Genomic DNA, 21726 nt, shown 5'->3' on the forward strand with positions numbered 1-21726 from the left:
TTAACCTCTCATCTGGCTCAGAAAGGAGAAAGGCCTGAAGCCACACCCTCCCAACCAGAGGTTATGTTCATTATTGGCTCCATTCCTCCACTCCCCCCTATATGACCTTGTCACGTGGAGGTTGGAGAAGGAAATGGCCACTCACTCCAGTATTCTTGCCTAGAGAATCCTGTGAACAGAGGAGCCCGGTGGGCTGCCATCTATGGGGTTGCCCAGAGTCGGAAGCGACTGAAGCGACCTAGCAGCAGCAGCAGCAGCAGCAACATGGCAGTACTGTTCCATACTGGATGGGATTTTCTGCCCAAGTCATGTGACTTGATGTGACCAATGGGATGTTTGTAAGCAGAGGCTTGAAAAAGTACAAGCACATTTCCATTCGCTGTGTGTTTCCTTTGCCTTCACCCCAGGAATGCCTCTGGGCTAAGCTGTAGAAGGATGAGACACACTAACAGAGTTATATCATCCAGTTGACCCTCCAAACACTGCCTCATCTCATTCTGGTCTGCTTATAAAGCCCAAAAACATAGGCTCATAAAGATAATGCTATCAAGGATATCTTTAAATTGTAAAAATAAAATAATATAATAGTTATTTATGTTTCTAGGCTTCACAGGCTTTTTTGTCCATTAGAAGTCAAAGTTCTTATAATGATCTCCAAGGAGGCCTTAGACGAGCGTCTACTTTCTCCACCTCCCTGATCTGTGAAAATCTCTGATTTTCCTTCTTGTTCCTTCTGCTCCAGGCACACTGGCCTCCTTGCTTTTCTTCCTTGGGTGAGGGTGGGGGGTGGGGGTGCTCTCTTGCCTCAGGGCCTTTGCATGTGTCTGGAATGCCCTCCACCTTTTTACCCAAATAGCCAAATGCATGGCTTACTCTCTTGACCTTGCTATCTCCTCTGAGGTCACCTTCCCTCATTGCCCATTGGTTCCCCCCAGTGGGGGCTCTCCCAAAATGGGCTCTCTATTTTTTTTCTGTTTATTTTTCTCCATAGCACTTGTCATAATATAACATACACTATGTTTTACTTATTTTGCTGGTTTGCTCCCTTCCTCGCTAGATTGAGGGCAAGGATTTTTGTTTTGTTCTGTTCTCTGCTACATCTAATGTCTAGGCAATGCTTAGTAAATACTCATTGAATTGAATAAAGCAATCAGTACTTTAAAACATTATCTTTGGGGACTTCCCTGGTGGTCCAGTGGCTAAGACCCCATGATCCCAATACAGGGACTCTGGTCAAGGAACTAGAGTCACATGCCACAACCAAAGATCCCACATGCTGCAACAACGAAGATTTAAGATTCCATGTGTCTCAACTAAAACCTGGTACATCCAAATAAAAATGAATAAAAACAATTTTTTTAAAAGAAAAGAAAAAGCAGTGGGTAAAATTAACAAAAATAAATAAATAAAACATTATCTTTGGCCTAGAGTCAAATGCTTATTTTTATTGTAACAGAACAAGCATTCTGTTAATCGAAAAGCGGCATCAAGTCATTTAAGTTCAAGCAAAATCTAATGGTGGCTGAAGAGAGATGGTCATTTTAGATACAATTTATTTAATCTATTAAGGGCCTATCACTGTTCTCATTGTGGTAGATATGATGTGAATTTTTAATAAATTTGAATGTCCAGATAATTTTTTTCTCTGAAATAAAGGACTAATCATGTTTCCACAAAAGCCTTAAAAATTCTTAAACACTCTCAACAGATTTCTCATCAAGTTAAAACAGAATATAGTTTGGTCATTAGTGAAATGTGACATGAGTTATGCAGAAGCTTGGCTTAGATAAGTGAAAGTCTCTCAGTCATGTCCAATTCTTTGCAACCCCATGGACTATACAGTCCATGGAATTCTCCAGGCCAGAATACTGGAATGGGCAGCTATTCCCTTCTCGAGGGGATCTTCCCAATCCAGGTCTCCCGCTTTGCAGGCAGATTCTTTACCAGCTGAACCACCAGGGAAGCTTAGATAAAATAACCTCATAATGTATTTCAAATAGAGAATTAATTCAGCTTTTCCATCTTCACAAACTGTTGACACACAGGCTTTTTCCCCAATTAATAGTGAAAAATGCTTGTAATAGAATACTTATACACAAAAATAAACAAGAATCTCCCTTTTTCCATTTAATTCTGCATGTTATTATGTATTTTTCATAAATGTAGTTATAATTGCAACACCCCAATCTATGTGCTGCTGCTGCTAAGTCGCTTCAGTCGTGTCCGACTCTGTGTGACCCCATAGATGGCAGCCCACCAGGTTCCCCTGCCCCTGGGATTCTCCAGGCAAAAACATTGGAGTGGGTTGTCATTTCATTCTCCAATGCATGAAAGTGAGAAGTGAAAGTGAAGTTGCTCAGTCGTGTCTGACTCTTCATGACCCCATAGACTGCAGCCTACCAGGCTCCTCTGTCCATGGGATTTTCCAGGCAGGAGTACTGGAGTGGGTTGCCATTGCCTTCTCCGCAATCTATATGGGTTCTCCATAATTTATCTATTACTCTGTTATAGAATTTGTAAGCTGTTTCCTATTTTTCTTTATTATAAATAAAGCCTTGATGATCATCCTTGTACATAATTCTTTGAATGTATCTGTTACATGTATTTTGGATAAAGTCACAGATATAGAACTAATAAATCAACATTTAAAAATTTGTTGCTACATATTGTCTCATTATTTTCCAGAAATACTACATCACTTTTTACTTCCATCAGCAGTGTGTTAATGCATCTCATCCTTCTCCCACCAGCACTGAATATTTTTCTATTGTGGCAAAATATATATAACATAAAATTGACCATTTCAACCATTTTTAAAGTGTACAGTTCTGTGGCAGTCAATATTCTTACACTGCTATGCAAACATCACCACATTCCTTTTCAAAATTTTCATCTTCCCAAAATGAAATTCTGTACCAAATAAACAATAATTTCCTCTCTCCCCTCTGCTCAGCTCCTAGCAACCTCCATTCTATTTTCTATATCTCTGAATTTAACTACTCTAGGTACATCATATAAGTAGAATCACAGAATATTGTCCTAATGTGACTGGCTTATTTTGCTTAACATAATGTCCTCAAAGGTTATTCATGTTGTAGCATGCATCAGAATTTCCTTCATTTTTAAAGATGAATAATATCCCATCGCAAAGCTCAGTTCAGTTCAGTTCAGTCGCTCAGTCGTGTCCAACTCTTTGCGACCCCATGAATCGCAGCATGCCAGGCCTCCCTGTCCATCACCAATTCCCAGAGTTTACTCAAACTCATGCCCATCGAGTCGGTGATGCCATCCAGCCATCTCATCCTCTGTCGTCCCCTTCTCCTCCTGCCCCCAATCCCTCCCAGCATCAGGGTCTTTTCCAATGAGTCAGCTCTTCGCATGAGGTGGCCAAAGTATTGGAGTTTCAGCTTCAGCATCAGTCCTTCCAATGAACACCCAGGACTGATCTCCTTTAGGATGGACTGCTTGGATCTTCTTGTAGTCCAAGGGACTCTCAAGAGTCTTCTCCAACACCACAGTTCAAAAGCATCAATTTTTCGGCGCTCAGCTTTCTTCACAGTCCAAATCTCACATCCATTCATGACTACTGGAAAAACCATAGCCTTGACCAGACGGACCTTTGTTGGCAAAGTAATGTCTCTGCTTTTTAATATGCTGTCTAGGTTGGTCATAACTTTCCTTCCAAGGAGTAATCGCAAAGCTAACCATGGATAAACATTATCCATTCATGTCAATGGATACTTGGGTTCCTTCCATCTTTTGGCTATACAGCATTATATTTTAAAGACTTCTCCCTATGTAGTTTTAATTATATTTCTTTACTTTATTGTGATGCTAAATGTCATACTCTGTGTGCAATTTGGAAAAGAATTTCCAGACATGAGGCAGAATAGAGTTTACTAGAGTGGGAGATGCTATTAGCACTGCAGGCCAGCTAGTAGCCAATTTTGAGGAAGGTAAAACAGGAAAGTGAAAAAGCTGGCTTAAAACTCAACATTCAAAAAACTAAGACCATGGCTGGAGAAGGCAATGGCATCCCACTCCAGTACTCTTGCCTGGAAAATCCCATGGATGGAGGAGCCTGGTGGGCTGCAGTCCATGGGGTTGCAAAGAGTCAGACACAACTGAGCGACTTCACTTTCACTTTTCATGCGTTGGAGAAGGAAATGGCAGCCCACTCCAGCGTTCTTGCCTGGAGAATCCCAGGGACGGGGGAGCCTGATGGGCTGCCGTTTATTGGGTCGCACAGAGTCGGACATGACTGAAGAGACTTAGCAGCAACAGCAGCAAGACCATGGCATCTGGTCCCATCACTTCAAGGCAAATAGATGGGAAAACAATGGAAACAGTGACAGACTTTATTTTCTTCAGCTACAAAAGAAATTTCGTGGTTGTCCATGAAATTAAAAGATGCTTGCTCCTTGGAAGGAAGGTTATGACAAACATAGACAGCGCATTAAAAAGCAGAGACATCATTTTGCCAACATCATTATACCAACAAGCATAGTAGTCAAAGCTATGGTTTTCCCAGTAGTCATGTATGGATGTGACAATTGGACCAAAAAGAAGGCTAAGCACCAAAGAATTGATGCTTTCGAATTGTGGTACTGGAGAAGACTCTTTAAAGTTTCTTGGACAGCAAGGAGATCAAACCAGTCAATCCTAAAGGAACTCAACCCTGAATATTCTTTGGAAGGACTGATGCTGAAGCTCCATTACTTTGTCCACATGATGCAAAAAGCCTACTCGTTGAAAAAGATCCTGATGCTGGGAAAGACAAGGCAGGAGAAGAGGGTGGCAAAGGATGAGATGGTTGGATGGCATCATCAACTCTTTACACAAGAGTTTGAGCAAACTCTGGGAGATGGTGAAGGACAGGGAAGCCTGTATGCTGCAGTCCATGGGGTCACAAAGAATCAGATATGACTTAGTGACAGAACAACAGCAGCAGCCAATCTTTATAACCTCAAGAGAGAGAAAATTCCTTCTGGAAGGGTGGCATTAGGTGATTGTTTAGGATGCTATAGAGTGGGTAACAGGGTGGGTATTTTACCTGGAGTCAGGGAACTGGCCAGTTTAGATTCAGAGGCTCACAGCAACAGTTGCTATAGGGCTTGATTTGTTCCGGAGATTTTTGTCCTGTGACCTTGGTATGGGAGTCTGCTCTGAACACACAGACATTTTTTTCCCCTCTTGATTAGTTTCCTGGATTTTAATTTTGCTTATGCTGGATTTTGGGGGAAGAGCTTCACGCACTTTAATAAGTATTACAAAAAAATCAACACAGGAATATATTAAGTTAAGAACATCTCATGTATGTTTGTATCCAGAGTGAAAAGTTCTAATATTTAATCATGTGGGTTTTTGGGGATTTTTTTGTTTTTGTTTGTTTTTTTTTTTTTGCAATTTGCCATAGCTGCCTTTAGATGGCATTAGATCCTTGGGGATGTGTTGTGGAGGTTTTTGGATACTGTATGGAAATGGGTATGTTTTGACAAGCATGATGGATTTTAAATCTGGCCCAAATGTTATTTGGGGCCTAGAATGCAGGAGAAATCAACAGAAGTTGGACATCCTGAGGCCATATTCTGGCTATATTCTAACCAAGTCCTGGGTTTTTGCTTTTTCCTAACAGCAGATTTGTCCAGGTCTTCGCCTTGGATTAGTTTTAGAACAAACATCTTAAAAATGTTTTAAATTTCTATTTTTTTCAATGTGAGTTTCCAAGCTAAGTGGAGACTATCCTCTCTCCCACACATGGTACAAGTTTGGGCAGAAAGGGTTTTTTTTTTTCATACATGTAAGTGTTAGGGGAAGCACACTGACTGAAACCACGTGGCCAGGGGCCATAGTAACCATCTGCATGAGTTGTTTGAGGACAGCAGATCCCGGTAAGGAACCAGGAACTAATAAGCCACCACCAACTGGAAGAGTTTGGGAAAGGTCAAAAGGAGACATCATGTGTCCGACCATTTCCCAGAATCCCGTTCACTGGCATCCATCTTCGCTGAGTGATGCGTGCATCACCAGGAAGGACTCTGAGTCAGAATGACCGGTTAAAGACAACCCAGAAACTAATCCCATCACCATAAAACCCGAGACTGTGAGCCATGTGACAGAGCAGTTCTCCTGGGTTCCCTTACCCTCCTGCCCTCCACCCGGGTGCTTTGTCAGCATATGAGTCTCCTCAGACAATTCATTTCCGAATTCTGTTAGAATTCAGATTCAATTCTGTTACACAAGAGCCTGCTTTTTGGGCCCTGGAAGGGGTCCCCTTTCTTGCAACAAAAGGAATCCCTAACATTCATTCTTCTGAATCAGCACTTCAGACTATCAGAGGTTCTCCTTGGTAGAATAGGATCTTAAACCAAATACCTTGCAATGAAGGATGAAGGGAGCTGCCATGTCCATGATTCTGATGTTTAGATTTTGATATGAAATAATGATGTTTGTATTCCTACTTTCTGCTACTACTTTCAGAGCATGTTTTGCTGAAAGAGACTTTTAATTTTAATTTTCAAGTTGCTGTAGTTTCCCGAAAAGATGCTTTACTCTCAGCAAAAGGGAACCTGGCTGTAACATATTTCCCTTTTTTGGCATGGATTTGAAGGGCCAGTGGTAAAGAACCCACCTGCCAATGCAGGAGACTAAGAGATGTGGGTTTGATCCCTGGGTCTGGAAGATCCCCTGGAGGAGGGCCTGGCAATTCACTCCAGTATTCTTGCCTGGAGAAAGAATCCCAAGAACAGAGGAGCCTGGCAGGCTACAGTTCATGGTGCCTCAGAGTTGGACATGACTGAGCGACTGAGCGTGCATGTATGCACACATGCACGAGATCAAGGGACTCGTCCAGGGATTCAGGTTGGTGGCTTTGTGGCAAGCCCTTCCTCCAGTGTGGGAACTGGCTGTCTCCAAGATCTTGGTTAGTAGAGCCCCTAAACCATACTATCTTCCAAATGAAACCAAAGTGCTGCTGAAAGCCGGAAGGAAACCTTTCAAACACACTAGATTGTTTGCACAAAGACTTCTTTTAAGGCAAGGGGGTGAGTGGAGACAACAAGAACAAGCAACAATATGTTGCTTTTTCATAAGCAAGCACCATGGTTCATCTCTACCTCTTGAACCATTAGCTGATTCTTTAGTAAATTATTGCTAATAACACAGGGACTGTTTGTGTTATAAGCAACAACCTACATCATATATGTGATAGTACTTTGAACCCTTTTAAAGAAAAAGGGTATTTCCATTATAAATATGGTGGAAAGCCAACAAATTTTGAAAACCTATTATGTACCAAGTGCCTCATATTTTTTAGCTAGAATAATATGTACAATAACCCACAATAACTTCAAAATAAGTATGATTGTCTCCATTTTATTAAAAAAGAACTGAAAGTCGGAGAGCTTAAAGAAAAAAATATGCTCACAGCCACTATGGAAAACACCACAGAGGTTCCTCAAAAAACTGAAAATAGAGTTGACATGTGATTCAGAAATATCACTGTTGGGTATACACTCAGACAAGACTATAAAGCAAAAAGAGACATGCACCCCGGTGTTCATAGCAGCACTGTTTACAATAGCCAGGGCATGAAAGTGAATTAAATGTTCAATGAATGGATAAAGAAGATGTAGTACATATATACAATGGAATATTACTGAGCTATAAAAAGAATGGAATAATGCTATTTGCAGCAACATAGACAGACTAGAGATTATCATATTAAGTGAAGTAAGTCAGAAGGAGAAAGACAAATATCATTTGATGTCACTTATATGTGAAATCTAAAATATGACACAAATGAAATTATCTATGGAATCATAAACAGACTCACAGTCAAAGAGAACAGATAAATGGTTGCCAAACAGAAAGAGAGGTAAGGAAGAGAAGGATTTGGGATTCAGTTCAGTCCAGTTCAGTCACTCAGTCGTGTCTGACTCTTTGCAACCCCATGGACTGCAGCACGCCAGGCTTCCCTATGCATCACCAACTCTTGGAGCTTACTTAAACTCATGTCCATTGAGTCAGTGATGCCATCCAACCATCTCTGTGGTTCCCTTCTCCCACCTTCAATCTTTCCCCGCATCAGGGTCTTTTCAAATGAGTCAGTTCTTCACATCAGATGGCCAAATTATTGGCGTTTCAGCTTCAGCATCAGTCCTTCCAATGAATATTCAGGCTTGATTTCCTTTAGGATGGACTGGTTGGATCTCCTTGCAGTCCAAGGGACTCTCAAGAGTCTTCTCCAACACCACAGTTCAAAAGCATCAATTCTTTGGCACTCAGCTTTCTTTATAGTCCAACTCTCACATCCATACATGACTACTAGAAAAACCATAGCTTTGACTAGACGGACCTTTGTTGGAAAAGTAATGTCTCTGCTTTTTAATATGCTGTCTAGGTTGGTCATAGCTTTTCTTCTAAGGAGCAAGCATCTTTTAATTTCATGGCTGCAATCACCATCTGCAGTGATTTTGGAGCCCAAGAAAATAAAGTCTCTCACTGTTTCCACTATTTCCCCATCTATTTGCCATGAAGGGATGGGACCAGATGCCATGATCTCAGTGTTTTGAATGTTGAGTTTTAAGCCAACTTATTCACTCTCCTCTTTCACTTTCATCAAGAGGCTCAACTATACATCAATAAAAAAAAAAAAAAAAAAAAAAAAACTTGCTCAAGTTCACATAAATATCAATGACAAAACCAAGATCATGGTTCATTCAGACTGAATATATGGTGGATACAGAAACAATTTATTTAAACTTGAAACATAATTGGCTGTGTCGACTGAAAAAAAATGCACAGCCTAAAAGTTGGGAATTATGTTTTATTCAGCAGACTTCCTGAGGACTATAGCCCAGGATGGCAGCCTCTCAGATAGCTCTGAGGGACTGTTTCAGAGAGGTAAGGTAGGAGTCATGACATATAGAAGTTTTTGCAACAAAGACCAGACAGTTGGAACTTCAAAGAGTACTGTTAATTAAAGAGAACTAGACATCTCAAGTTAAGTAAGTTAGTGCTTTTCTATCCATTGGAAGGTGCAAGAGTCTGGGCTCACTGACATTATCCCTTTGATAAGCATCTTAACTATCTAGGGCCAGTATCCTGTTTTTTTTTTCCATCCTGAATTCCCCTCAGGGTGTACCGACAGGGGCCAGTACAGTGGCTGATGGCTTTATGGTCACAATATCCTTTGTTTACTGAAGCAGCGGTTGACATTTTTTGTCCACACCTGCTTAGCCCGAATTGACACCTTTTGAATCTTTGCAAAATTTTCATACCTTTTCTCTCTTTAATAATCTCTGATTATGATAAACTTTAGATGTATTTCACAATTCTTCTTTCTGTAGTTATATCTTAACCATAATTTGACAGCATTTTACCTTTTATTCATTGAGTTTGTAGTTAGTCTAGTCGAGGTTTGAAAGATGTGGGGGCTGATCAAGGGAAAGGATGACCAAGACAGACAGCAACACACACGTTTTACTGGATAGTGTTTGAATGAGGATCCATTCAAATAGAGGGGACATCTATTGAAGCAGGTGACCATCCAGAGGCTGACCACAAGGGGCCATCAGCTGGAAGAGGAAGGGTAGTTAGGAAAGGGGACTCCCAGGGGAGGGAGGGATGAAGGAAGGAGCTTACATGGAGCCTCTGGTGAGACAGCTTCAAGGGCAGCATCAGCTTTGGGTCTTTTTATTGCAAGGCTCCGACTTATCAATAGGTAACAAGAGTTGGGTGATGTTTTAGAGGTATATGTAAAGCAAGTAGGCACTGAGTTGCTAACATTTGAATTGTTTAGGCTATTTTAAAAATAACTGGGGACTTGCCTGCTAGTACAGCGGGTAAGAATCCACCTGCTAATGTAGGAGACATGGGTTTGATCCCTGGTCTGCAAGATTCAACATGCCGCAGAGAAGCTAAGTCCATGTGCCACAACTACTGAAGTCTGTGCTCTGCAACAAGATAAGTCACCACAATGACAAACCCACTCACCACAACAAAGAGCAGCCCCCGCTTGCTGCAACTAGAGAAAGCGCATACACAGCAAACGAAGACCCAGCGCAACTAAGAATAAATAAAGAAAACAATTTTTTAAATAATTGGAAGTGTAAGAACTTGAGTTTGGTGCCAAAGGGCTTTTTTTTTTTTTTTTAAAGAAGTTTAATTAATTAATTTATTTGACTGGGCCAGGTCTTAGTTGTGGCATGCAGGATCTTTAGTTGCAGCATGCAAACTCCTAGTTGCCGCCTGCGGGATATAGTTCCCTAACCAGGGATGGAACCCAGGTCCCCTGCATTGGGAGCCCAGAGTCCTGCCAATGGGCTTTTGAGCTAATGGAGCTCAGCGGGCAGGGAAGAAATAAAGAACCTGGGGGTCAGTTTGCAGAGGTCATCTTTGCTTTTTTTATGTAACAATCTATCCCAAGGCACCAGAAGCTCTTACTTGTTCTGGGAACAGAGAATAGCTTCTTTTAACCATAGAAAGTATCTGATCCAACTAAACTAACAGTTTATGAGTTCAATGATATTACCTATGGCTTTATTTACCTACACTTGTATAGAGAAAAAACATTATTTGTGCTAAGTAAAAGTAGGTGACTCTACCTTCAAATATGGTTGTACTTTGAATTTGAATTTCTTATGATTACAAAGGACTTCCCTGGTGGCTCAAATGGTAAAGAATCTGCCTGCAGTGCAGGAGACCCAGGTTCTATCCCTGGGGGAAGATCCTCTGGAGAAGCAAATGGCTACCCACTCCAGTATTCTTGCCTGGAGAATTCCATGGACAGAGGACACTAGTGGGCTACAATCCATAGGATTGCAAAAAGTTGGGCACTACTGAGCTTTCTTTCACGATTACAAATTTTGGTATCACTTTGTAACATATTCAAACATTTCTGCCTCCTGCTAGAACTGCCTAAGGATTTATTTATGCTTAATTGCTTCTTATCCATATATATAAACTACATACACACGGATGAGCAGTCCAATGAAACCTTAAACTCCCCTTCCATCTTGTAGATGCATATGTATTTATCTTTAGTTTGTAAGGCAGTTCTTATTCTGATATGTTACTAGCTTTACTGTATCTCAAAATATTTACAACTGGAGTATACATTGACTGCAGGTTTTCTCCTGCCTTACCTCTTGGCCTTGGCATTGCTGGCAGCTCCAGCCAGCCTCCTCTGCTCAAGTTCATTAAAAAGTATACACCTTAAAATATTCAATTTATCATAGGTCAATTATATCTGATTGACCAGCACCAGCACCATTCTTTGCCCTCAAACTCCAGGGGACATATGACGAGCCTTCCTAAGAATTCTTAGTCTCTATACATTGTATCGAAGCCCTGGGTCTACGCAACTGCAGCGCTATCTGCTCTCAAGATTTCCATGAAGGGAAATCTCAACAGAATCCCTAGGCTCTTAGTGGATGCTGGATGTTGGATGAGCTTAGTGATGTTGAACTAGACAGTTCCTTATTAGTGGCGAGCACCTTGTTTAGGACAACAGATCTTAATTGCGCCCTTTTCTGGGCTTCCCTGGTGGCTCAGTGGTAAAGAATCCAGTTGCCAATGCAGGAGATATGAATTTAATCCCTGACCAGGGCAGAGCCCACATGCCTCGGAGCAACTAAGCCTGTATCACACAACTACTGAACCTGTACTCTGGAGCCCACATGCCGCAACTACTGAAGCCCAAACTCCTAGAGCCCGTGCTCCACAACGAGAGAAGTCACCGCAATGAGAAGCCTGCACAACTCGAGAGGAGCTGCTCACCACTGCGACGAAAGGAAAGCCCACCGAGCAACAAAGACTCAGCACAGCCAAAAGACAAACACAAACAAACTACAAAAACTGGTGACTCCACTTCCTGTGTATAACCATACACATATGTTCAGTGAAAGCCATCAATCGCAAAGTTGTATGTCTTGCATTGTCTACATTTTTAAGCTGCTTTATTCAGACATAATTGACCTATGGTAAATTGCATATTTTAAGGTGCATACTTTGGTAAGTTTAAAAAATTTTTTTTATTTTATATTGGAGTACAGTGGATTTACAATCTTGATTTAGTTTCAGATGTACAGCAAAGTGATTCAGTTATCCATATACATGAATCTCTTCTTTTTCAAATTCTTTTCCCATTTAGGTTTTACAGAATATTGAGCTGAGTTCCCTGTGCTATACAGTAGGTCCTTGTTGGTCATACTCCTTGATAAATTTTATACGTATGAACTCATCGCCACAATCAAGACAATGAAAATATCCATCACCTTCAAATGTTTCCCTGTATTCCATGATAATATTTCTCTTGCCTCTCTCTCCCACTCAATCACCAATCGGCTTTATGTCACTAGAGATTAGTTTATATTTTCTAGGGCTTTAAGAAAATCAAAACTTTTAATATATTCTCTTTTTGTCTGGCTTCTTTTACTCAGCATTTTATTCATCTCTGTTGTTGACTGTATCAGTAAATCATTCCTTTCTATTATTGAGTAGTATTGTTGTAGAGATACAGTACATTTTGTTTATCCATTCCCTTCTTGACGGACATTTGGATTGCTTCCAGTTTTAGGTTATTAAAAAAATCTTCTATGAACATCTGTCCTTGTTTGAACATGTGTTTTCATTTCTTTTGGGTAAACACTCAAGGGTGGAATGATTGGATCACAGGGCAGGTGTATGTTTAACTTTATAAGGAACTGTCAAATTGTTTTCCAAAGTGACTGTACCATTTTACATTCCATCAGAAGTCTATGAGAGTTTCAATTTTTGATCATTTTTGGCCCACACTTTGCATGGTCAGTATTTTAATTTTAATCATTCTAGTAGGTATGTGGTATTATCTCCTTAGTAGTTTTAATTTCCTTTTCCCTAATGACTAATGCTGTTGAGCATCTTTTCATATGCTTGTTTGCCATCCATATCTGTTCAAATCTTTTGCTCATTAAAAAAAAATGTAGGACTTGTTTTTCAAAAATAAAAAGAAGTAAAATAATATTGGTTAGAAGACTATTCCCTGAAGCAAAAAAGTAGATATCTGTGGATATCAGAATCAAAGGAAAAATTTAAAGTTATGCATTTCTGAAATTTTTTTTTGTGGTGAACATGTATTACTTATCAGGAAAAATGATTTATCTTTCTTTCTTTTGCAAATGTACATTTAAGACAGTCTTTATAGATTTGATCATTTGATGAAGAGGATCCAGAGAATCACCTTGGAATAATGAGAACTGAGTTATATACAGCTGCTGTTACCTCCTCTCAGATAGCATTATAATGAACAGAGCATCTGGGAATAGCTGGTGGAAGAAGGATATCACTAGAGACAGTGCTAGAAAGGAAGTGCTTTGATTAGTCTTTGTTTTGTTCTGCAAGCATGGGGGGATTGGGAAAGAGGCTGAGCTAAGCCTCTAGAAAGACAGGTGAGTTCTGGAGAAAGATGTGTGCTCAGATGTTCCGTCACGTCTGACTCTTTGGGAGGATGAGCAGTCTGCCCCCAGGGAAGAACTTTGGTCAGAGATGTCAAAGGAGGAGTATTTAGGTGAAATTGTCCTGTGCAAGGGTGATATAACCTTCTTCTTCATCTGTCCAGGCAAACATCTTGCAAACCAACATTATTCATTAATGCTTTCTGGAGCTCAACTTATATTTTCTGGGGAGTCTCCAGGTTGATACAGAAAGAGAGCTGGGGTGGACCAAGGAGTGACTTTATGACATTCAGCTCACAAAACAGACTGAGAAGAGGAAGCAGTCCAAGAAAATAGAAATGGTGAACAAGTACAAATTAAGTCTTTTCTTTTTTAAGATTTATTTATTTTATTTTTGGCTGCGCTGGATCTTCATTGTTGCACACAGGCTTTCTCTAGTTGCAGCAGGTGGGGCCTACTCTTCGTGGTGGGGCACAGGCCTCTCATTGTAGGTGGCTTCTCTTACTGCGGCGCATGGGCTCTAGGGCCCGAGGGCTTCAGTAGTTACTGAAGCTCTGGAGTAACTATTGAGCACAGGCTCAATAGATGTGGTGCACAGGCTGAGTTGCTTTGAGGCAGGTGGGATCTTCCCGGACCAGGGATCAAAACGCTGTCACCTGAATTGGTACGTGGACTCTCAACCACTAGACCACCAGGAAAGCCCCACACATTTAGTCTTAAATCACTTAAAATAACTTTTAAAAATTGTAAAGATAATTTTTAAGAGCAATCTTTGGTTGCTCTCAACAAAATTGAGAGGGAGGTACAGAGGTTTTCTACACACCCCTCTTGTCACCCATGCATGGCTTTCCCCTTTATCCACAGCGGTCACCAGAATGGTATAGATTTTTACCAAAGATGAACCTACATTGACACATCATTGTCACCCAAAGGTTATCACTTACTTTAGGGTTCACTCTTGGTATTGTCCTTTCCACGCTGCTGCTGCTGCGAAGTCGCTTCAGTCGTGTCCGACTCTGTGTGACCCCATAGACGGCAGCCCACCAGGCTCCCCCGTCCCTGGGATTCTCCAGGCAAGAACACTGGAGTGGGTTGCCATTCCCTTCTCCAATGCATGAAAGTGAGAAGTGAAAGTGAAGTCGCTCAGTCGTGTCCGACTCTTCACGACCCTATGGACTGCAGCCCACCAGGCTCCTCCGTCCGTGGGATTTTCCAGGCAAGAGTCCTGGAGTGGGGTGCCATTGCCTTCTCCCGTCCTTTCTATGAGTTTGGACAAATGCATAATGAAACATATCTATCATTATAACACCATACACAGAATTTCACTGCCTTAAAAACTGCTCTGCTCTGCCTATTCATCTCTTCCCTCTGCCCACCCTGGCAACCACTAATGACTTCAGTTGTCTCCGTAGCTTTGCCTTTTCCAGAGTGTCCTGTACTTGCAGTCATGCAGTATGTAGTCTTTTAGGACTGGCTTCTTTCCCTTAGGAATACGCATTTAAGGTCTTCATGTTGCTTCATGGCTTGATAGCTACTTTCTTTTTAGCACAGAAAAATATTCCATTTCCTGGATGTACCACAGTTTATTTGTCCTTTCACCTGTTGAAGGACATCTTGGTTGTTTCCAAGTTTTGACAATTATAAATAAAGCTGCTATAAACATCCATATACAAGTGTTTTATAGACATAAAATTTCAGCTCCTTTGAGTAAATACCGGGGAACATGATTACTGGATCTTAAGAGTATGTTTAGTTTTGTATGAAGCTGCCAAACTGTGTTCCTAAATAGCTCTACCATTTTACTTTCCTACCAGCATTGTATGAAGGTCTCAATTGGTCCACATTCTTGCCAGCATTTGGTGTTGTCAATGTTCTGAATTTTGGCCATTCTAATGAGCTTGTGGTATTTCATTGTTGTTTTAAATTGCATTTCCCTGGTGACATATAATGTACAGCATCTTTTCATATGCTTATTTACCATCTGTTTATCTTCTTTGGTGAAGTGTCTGTGAAAATCTTTGGGTCATTTTTAAACTGGTTCTCTTGCTGCTACTGAGTTTTAAGAATTCTTCATATGTTTTAGTGGTCCAGTGATTAAGACTCCAGCACTCCTAATGCAGGGAGCACAGGTTTAATCCCTGGTCGGGGAACTAAGATCCTGCATGCTGCCTGGTGCAGCCAAAAAACCCCACAAATCTTTGTGCATTTTGGATGTGTGTGTGTTATTCAGTCGTGTCTGACTCTTTATGACCCCATGGACTATAGCCCACCAGGCTCCTCTGTCCATGGAATTCTTCAGGCAAGAATATTGGACTGGGTAGCCATTCCCTTCTCCAGGGGATCTTCCCAACCCAGGGATCAAACTTGGGTCTCCCACACTGCACGTGGATTCTTTACCATCTGAGCCACGATGGAAGCCCATATTTTGGATTACAGTCCTTTATCAGATGCCTTGCAAATATTGTCTTCCAGTCTTCCATTCTGTGACTTGTCTTCTCGTTTTCTTGACATTGTCTTCTGCAGAGCAAAAGTTTTAAATTTTAATGAAGTTCAATTTATTAATTATTTCCTTCATGAATTAGGTCTTTAGTGGTGAATCTCACTTAAAAAAAAAAACCACCCCATTTAGAAACTCATGTTCCCAATACAGGGAACCAGTGTTTGATCCCTGGTCAGGGAACTAGATTCCACACACAGAAACTAAGATCAGGCACAGCCAAAGAAACAAATAATTTAAAGAAATAAACAAAGTCCTCTTGATTAGGTAAAGTGAAAGAAGAGAGGCAGCATGCATCCATCAGCGTTCTAACAGAAAACACAGTCATGAAGTCACTGAAAAGATTACAATGAAGACACTACTTCCTGAGATGTGGTCAGGGTTACCGGAAATATGAGATGATGACTGAGTTTCCGGGAGCTGTTGCCAGTCATAGACCCAAAGGGGCTGCGGCAAGAGGCAGCTCCTAGATGCTGAAGGACAGGGGCTGCAGGACAGGAGTGTGGCCTTAAGTAGAGGAACCATCACGGAGCCAGAAAGCAGGGGAGCCGTGATGTATTCCGCACAGGTCAGAGGCCAGAGGTTCAAAGAAGAGCTGGGATGGACAGTGAAATTGGACGTGCACATCCTCACACAGAGTCCCAACGAAATCCCATTCTGTCCATCCATTCACTCCTTAACCCAGTCACTCCCAGCTAGAAAGTAAGAAAGAACAGTTTCAACCTAGAGACTGATGATTCCTAGTTCCTTTTGGCTCACAGACTCCAAAAAGCATATAAAAGCACCTTTATAAATTTACATATTATACAATAGTTTTCCTCCTAACAGACAGGGAGCCTTTATTAAACAAGTAGGTTTTTCCTATTGATATTCTTGCATGAAAAAAATTGTGGCCAATATCTGACAATTTTTTTGAAATAAATCCAGATTGAATATTTAAAATTAGAATTCAATAGGAAATTTTTGCTCAAAAGGAAATTTCAAAAGTATGTGGCTATTTTTTTTCTTTGCTTCAATAAGAATAATTTCCTTTGGAATGGTCACTGACATGCTGAAATGTCACATTTGACATGTTCACATGTCAATTCTGACAGCAGTTAAGTTATGAAATCCCTGGTAACAAAGGTAAGTATTGCAGATGGAATGAAAATTCCCATTTCTTGCTTTGAAAGAGAAAAAAGTCAGAATTCTCAAACAAGCTGTGAGTTGGATTCGTTTTGTACCATTTCTTTGTCCTCCAATCTCAGAGATCATCTTTGCTTTTGTTTTTTTGGTCATGCAGCACAGCATTTGGGATCTTTGTTCCCTGACCAGAGAATGAATCCTTGCCCCCTGCAGTGGAAGTGCTGAGTCTTACCACTGGACCGCCAGGGAAATCCCCAGGTCATCTTTTTCAAGATCTGCTCCACTGATACTATCTGGTATTTTGAACAGAGGTAACATGCAGAGCTCTGCAGTGCTTCTCCGTTCTAGAGGTTTCTTCCTGAGGAGGACTTGACACCCTGTGTTCCAGCTGGCAGAAAAACAGTTTCCCAGATCTATAAAGTTTCCTTAGCTGTCTGCCTCCAGTCTTTACTTCCAGAGAGTAGTCTCATCCAGAGAGTAGGTAGTTTTCTAGAAACTTCCCTCATAATAAGGGGCTTTGATTAAGTGTGTGTGTCCCAAATTTAGACTGCTTGAAGCTTGGAACCACCCTTTTAAACCTTGGAGACTTAGGCAAGTGACTTGTTTCTGTATGCCTCAATTTCCCCATCAGTGGGTAATAACAGTACCTATTTGATAAGACTGTTGTGAGGATTAGATTAACTTAGAAAAAGCTTTATAATAGGGGCAGCCACAATTTTGGTATTATTCTAATAGCCACATACCTTTGGAAAGTGAGTGTTAGTCACTTAGTCATGTCTGACTCTTTACGACCCTATGGACTGTAGCCCGCCAGGCTTCTCTATCCATGAAATTCTCCAGGCCAAGAATACTGGAGTGAGTTGCCATGCTCTCCTCCAGGGGATTTTCCTAACCCGGATCAAACCCAGTCTCCTGCATCGCAGGCAGATTCTTTACCATCTGAGCCATACCTCTGGAAGGCTGTGGAAAAACTCTTCCCTGTACTCATTCTTCTGTCCATTCATTCATGTGTTTCTGAATATTTATTGAGATCAGCACTGTGCTCTGTGCTAGAGATATGATGATCAACTAAAACAGAATTAATCCCTGACCTCCTTGAACCCATAGTCTAGTAGGGAATGACCTATATGAATCAAAGAATCATAACTGCAAATATAAAATTACTATAGAAGAAAGGTACATAGTTTTATGAGAACCAATAATAGAGAGATATGACTCTAAAGAAGTGTGATTTAATCTGAGATCTTAAGGCTAAGAAGGAGTTCTCTACCTTGAATTTAGTTAAGTGCTGCTAGATTTGCTTTTCAGACAGCTGAGATTTTCTGTACAGCAGAGGAGAACTTCATTCTGGTTTCCCAGCAAAACTTCAGAAAAGACAGAAATTCAAGGTTCTGACATTGGATAGGTCGATGACTTTTGGGGTAGTAAACAGTTTTAACCAGAGTTTGTCATTGACATGAATGCAAAACAGTCTACAATGGAATGAGTCTTGGTGATGTGTGGAATTTCTTTTTTCACCAAGCCAGAAAGCTCTATTCACAATAGACATGACATTGAAATATCCATTGAAAGAGGAATAGATAAAGAAGGTATGATAAATACATATATGCATACATGTATAAAGAAAGCTGAGCGCTGAAGAATTGATGCTTTTGAACTGTGGTATTGGAGAAGCCTCTTGAGGGTCCTAGTGAGACCCAACCAGTCCATCCTAAAGGAAATCAGTCCTGAATATTCATTGGAAGTACTGATGTTGTAGCTGAAACTCCAATACTTTAGCCACTTGATGTGAGGAACTGACTCATTGGAAAAGAACCTGATGCTGGGAAAGGTTGAAGGCGGGAGGAGAAGGGGATGACAGAGGATGAGATGGTTGGATGGCATCACCGACTCAATGGACATGAGTTTGAGTAAGCTCCGGGAGTTGGAGATGGACAGGGAAGCTTGGTGTGCTGCAGTCCATGGGGTTACAAAGAGTCAGACACGACTGAGCGACTGAACTGAACCGAAACACATATACACATACATGTATATATTCATCGGAGAAGGCAATGGCAACCCAATCCAGTACTCTTGCCTGGAAAATCCCATGGACAGAGGAGCCTGGTAGGCTGCAGTCCATGGGGTCGTGAAGAGTCGGACACGACTGAGCGACTTCACTTTCACTTCTCACTTTCATGCATTGGAGAAGGAAATGGCAACCCACTCCAGCGTTCTTGCCTGGAGAATCCCAGGGACAGGGGAGCCTGGTGGGCTGCCGTCTATGGGGTCGCACAGAGTCGGACACGACTGAAGTGACTTAGCAGCAGCAGCAGCATATATACTCATACATACATACAATGGAATACTACTCAGCCACAAAAAGACTGAAATAATGTCATTTGCAGTAACAGGAATGGATCTAGAGATTATCCTACTAAGTGAACTAAGTCAGAGAGAGAAAGATAAATAGTATATGCTATCACTTATATGTGAAATCTTAAAAATGATGCAAATGAACTTATTTACAAAACAGAAACAGACTCACAGATACAGAAAACAAACTTAGAGTTACCGAAGGGGTAAGATGGGGGGTATAAGTTAGTAGGAGTATGGGATTAACAGATACACACTACTATGTAAAAAATTGATAAACAACAAGGACCTACTGTCTAGCACAGGGAACTATATTCAATATCTTTTTTTTCCCATTTATTTTTATTAGTTGGAGGGTAATTACTTTACAATATTGTAGTGGTTTTTGTCATACATTGACATGAATAAGCCATGGATTTACATGTATTCCCCATCCTGATCCCCCCTCCCACCTCCCTCTCTACCCGATCCCTCTGGGTCTTCCCAGTGCACCAGGGCCGAGCACTTGTCTCATGCGGAAAAGAGTCTGAAAAAAATGTGGATAATACATATATATATTTATGTGATATATAAAAAGAGAGGGAGAGAGAAAGGCAATTTCTCAATGATCTGCTCAAAATACTGAAATAGGTTTCAGTGATTCTGTGATGGATGAGAATATTTGACAGAGCATTGCCTGAGTTTAAATTTTCCTCCAAGGCGTAAATAAGCTTAACCATTTCCAAGACATATGCTTCATCAAAGTCCTTTGTCTGGTAACAGATAAAACTACAGTAAGCAGTTTTCTAGGATGGCTGAAGACAACATTCTTTGTGTTGCAGCAAATCCAATTTTGGTGAAATTTTAATGTCTTTCAGTTGAGCCTGTCCCTTAGGCAAAAAAGCAGACTGGGTGATAAACTGTTGGGATGGAGAGGCCCACTTCGGCTCCGTGTTTCCCTCCTTCCATAGGCAAGCATCTCACCACACAAGACATCTTCTGACTTCTGTGTGCATGTTCAGTTACTTCAGTTGTGTCTGACTCTTTGCAACCCTGGACTATAGCCTGCCAGTCTCTTCTGTCCATGGGATTCTCCAGGCAAGAATACTGGAGTGGGTTGCCATGCCCTCCTTCAGGGGATCTTCCCATCCCAGGGATTGAATCAGCATTTTTTGCATTGCAGGAGGATTCTTTACCACTGAGCACTCGGAGAGTCCCAACTTTCGTGTTCCATTGATACAAACAAACTGAACTATATATATGGTGATATTTCCTAGCCTAAGTTGGTATCAAGGTATAGATAGATAGATAATAGATATTCATAGTCATAACGACATGAAACATTTGCAATTCCTATTAAAGGAAGGCCTGATATATATTATCACTGGTCAATGAAGACAGTTATAAATGACCAAACAGTACTTTGCTTTACAGGTTTTCTTTTTACTTCAGTATGAAACAAATGTTTTAGTGAAAAAAAAAAAAGCTATGCAAAAAATTTTGCTCTCATAACTATAAGTATTAGAGGAGACATAAAAGAAAAATATATTTTCCTACAGATTGGATCTTCGGTCAGAAAGCTCAGACTAACCTGGACTTTAAACCCCACCCAGGTGGTGTTTAATCTTAACAGGACTAACCTCTCTCTGGTTTCTTTTCCTCTCTCTTTAATTTCAATTTCACCTTCACAGTACTTTATGTATCAGATGTAACTGTCTGAAGTGAGACACAGAATCATTTTAATAATTCAGAGCAGCAATTTACAAACCATGGTGCAAATGTCACGGAAGCCCAATGAGACACCTCCTCACTTCCCCCACCCTTGCCCAGTCTTCGCGCTGTGAGAGTCCTTTTGCACCCCCTCGCCTCTCCTCAGACTTCTTTTAATCCCTATAAGTTTCTCAAGAGTTGTGGTTTTTTGTTTTTTGTTTTTTTGTATATTAGGACTGATCATGTGTGTGCATGTCTCAGAGAATAGTCTCCTCCTGGCAAGGTTTTTCAATCTATGTAGGATCTGAGAAGCCTTAGGGGATTCAGAGATGTCCTTTAAAGGGGTCTGGAACCAAAACCTCCACATTCATTACCCTATTTGGAGTTGCATGTATCACAATTCTTTTCTTCCTATGACTATTTTTTCTTAACTTCACTCTTAATTTTCTAGAAGACTCATTACTTTGGACCATCCACTCATCATCACTTTTTCTTGTATTTTTTTTCTTTCCTCATTCTATATCCTTATCCACTTAAGTTTCTGAATTTGCAACCTCCCAGTTACCCTAAATGTGGCCTTGTAGGGAGCACCCTTCAGTACATGTCCCCAGCAGGGGTCAGCCT

Source organism: Dama dama, chromosome 5 (genome assembly GCF_033118175.1).
Source record: "Dama dama isolate Ldn47 chromosome 5, ASM3311817v1, whole genome shotgun sequence".
In the NCBI taxonomy this organism is placed as follows: Eukaryota; Metazoa; Chordata; class Mammalia; order Artiodactyla; family Cervidae; genus Dama; species Dama dama.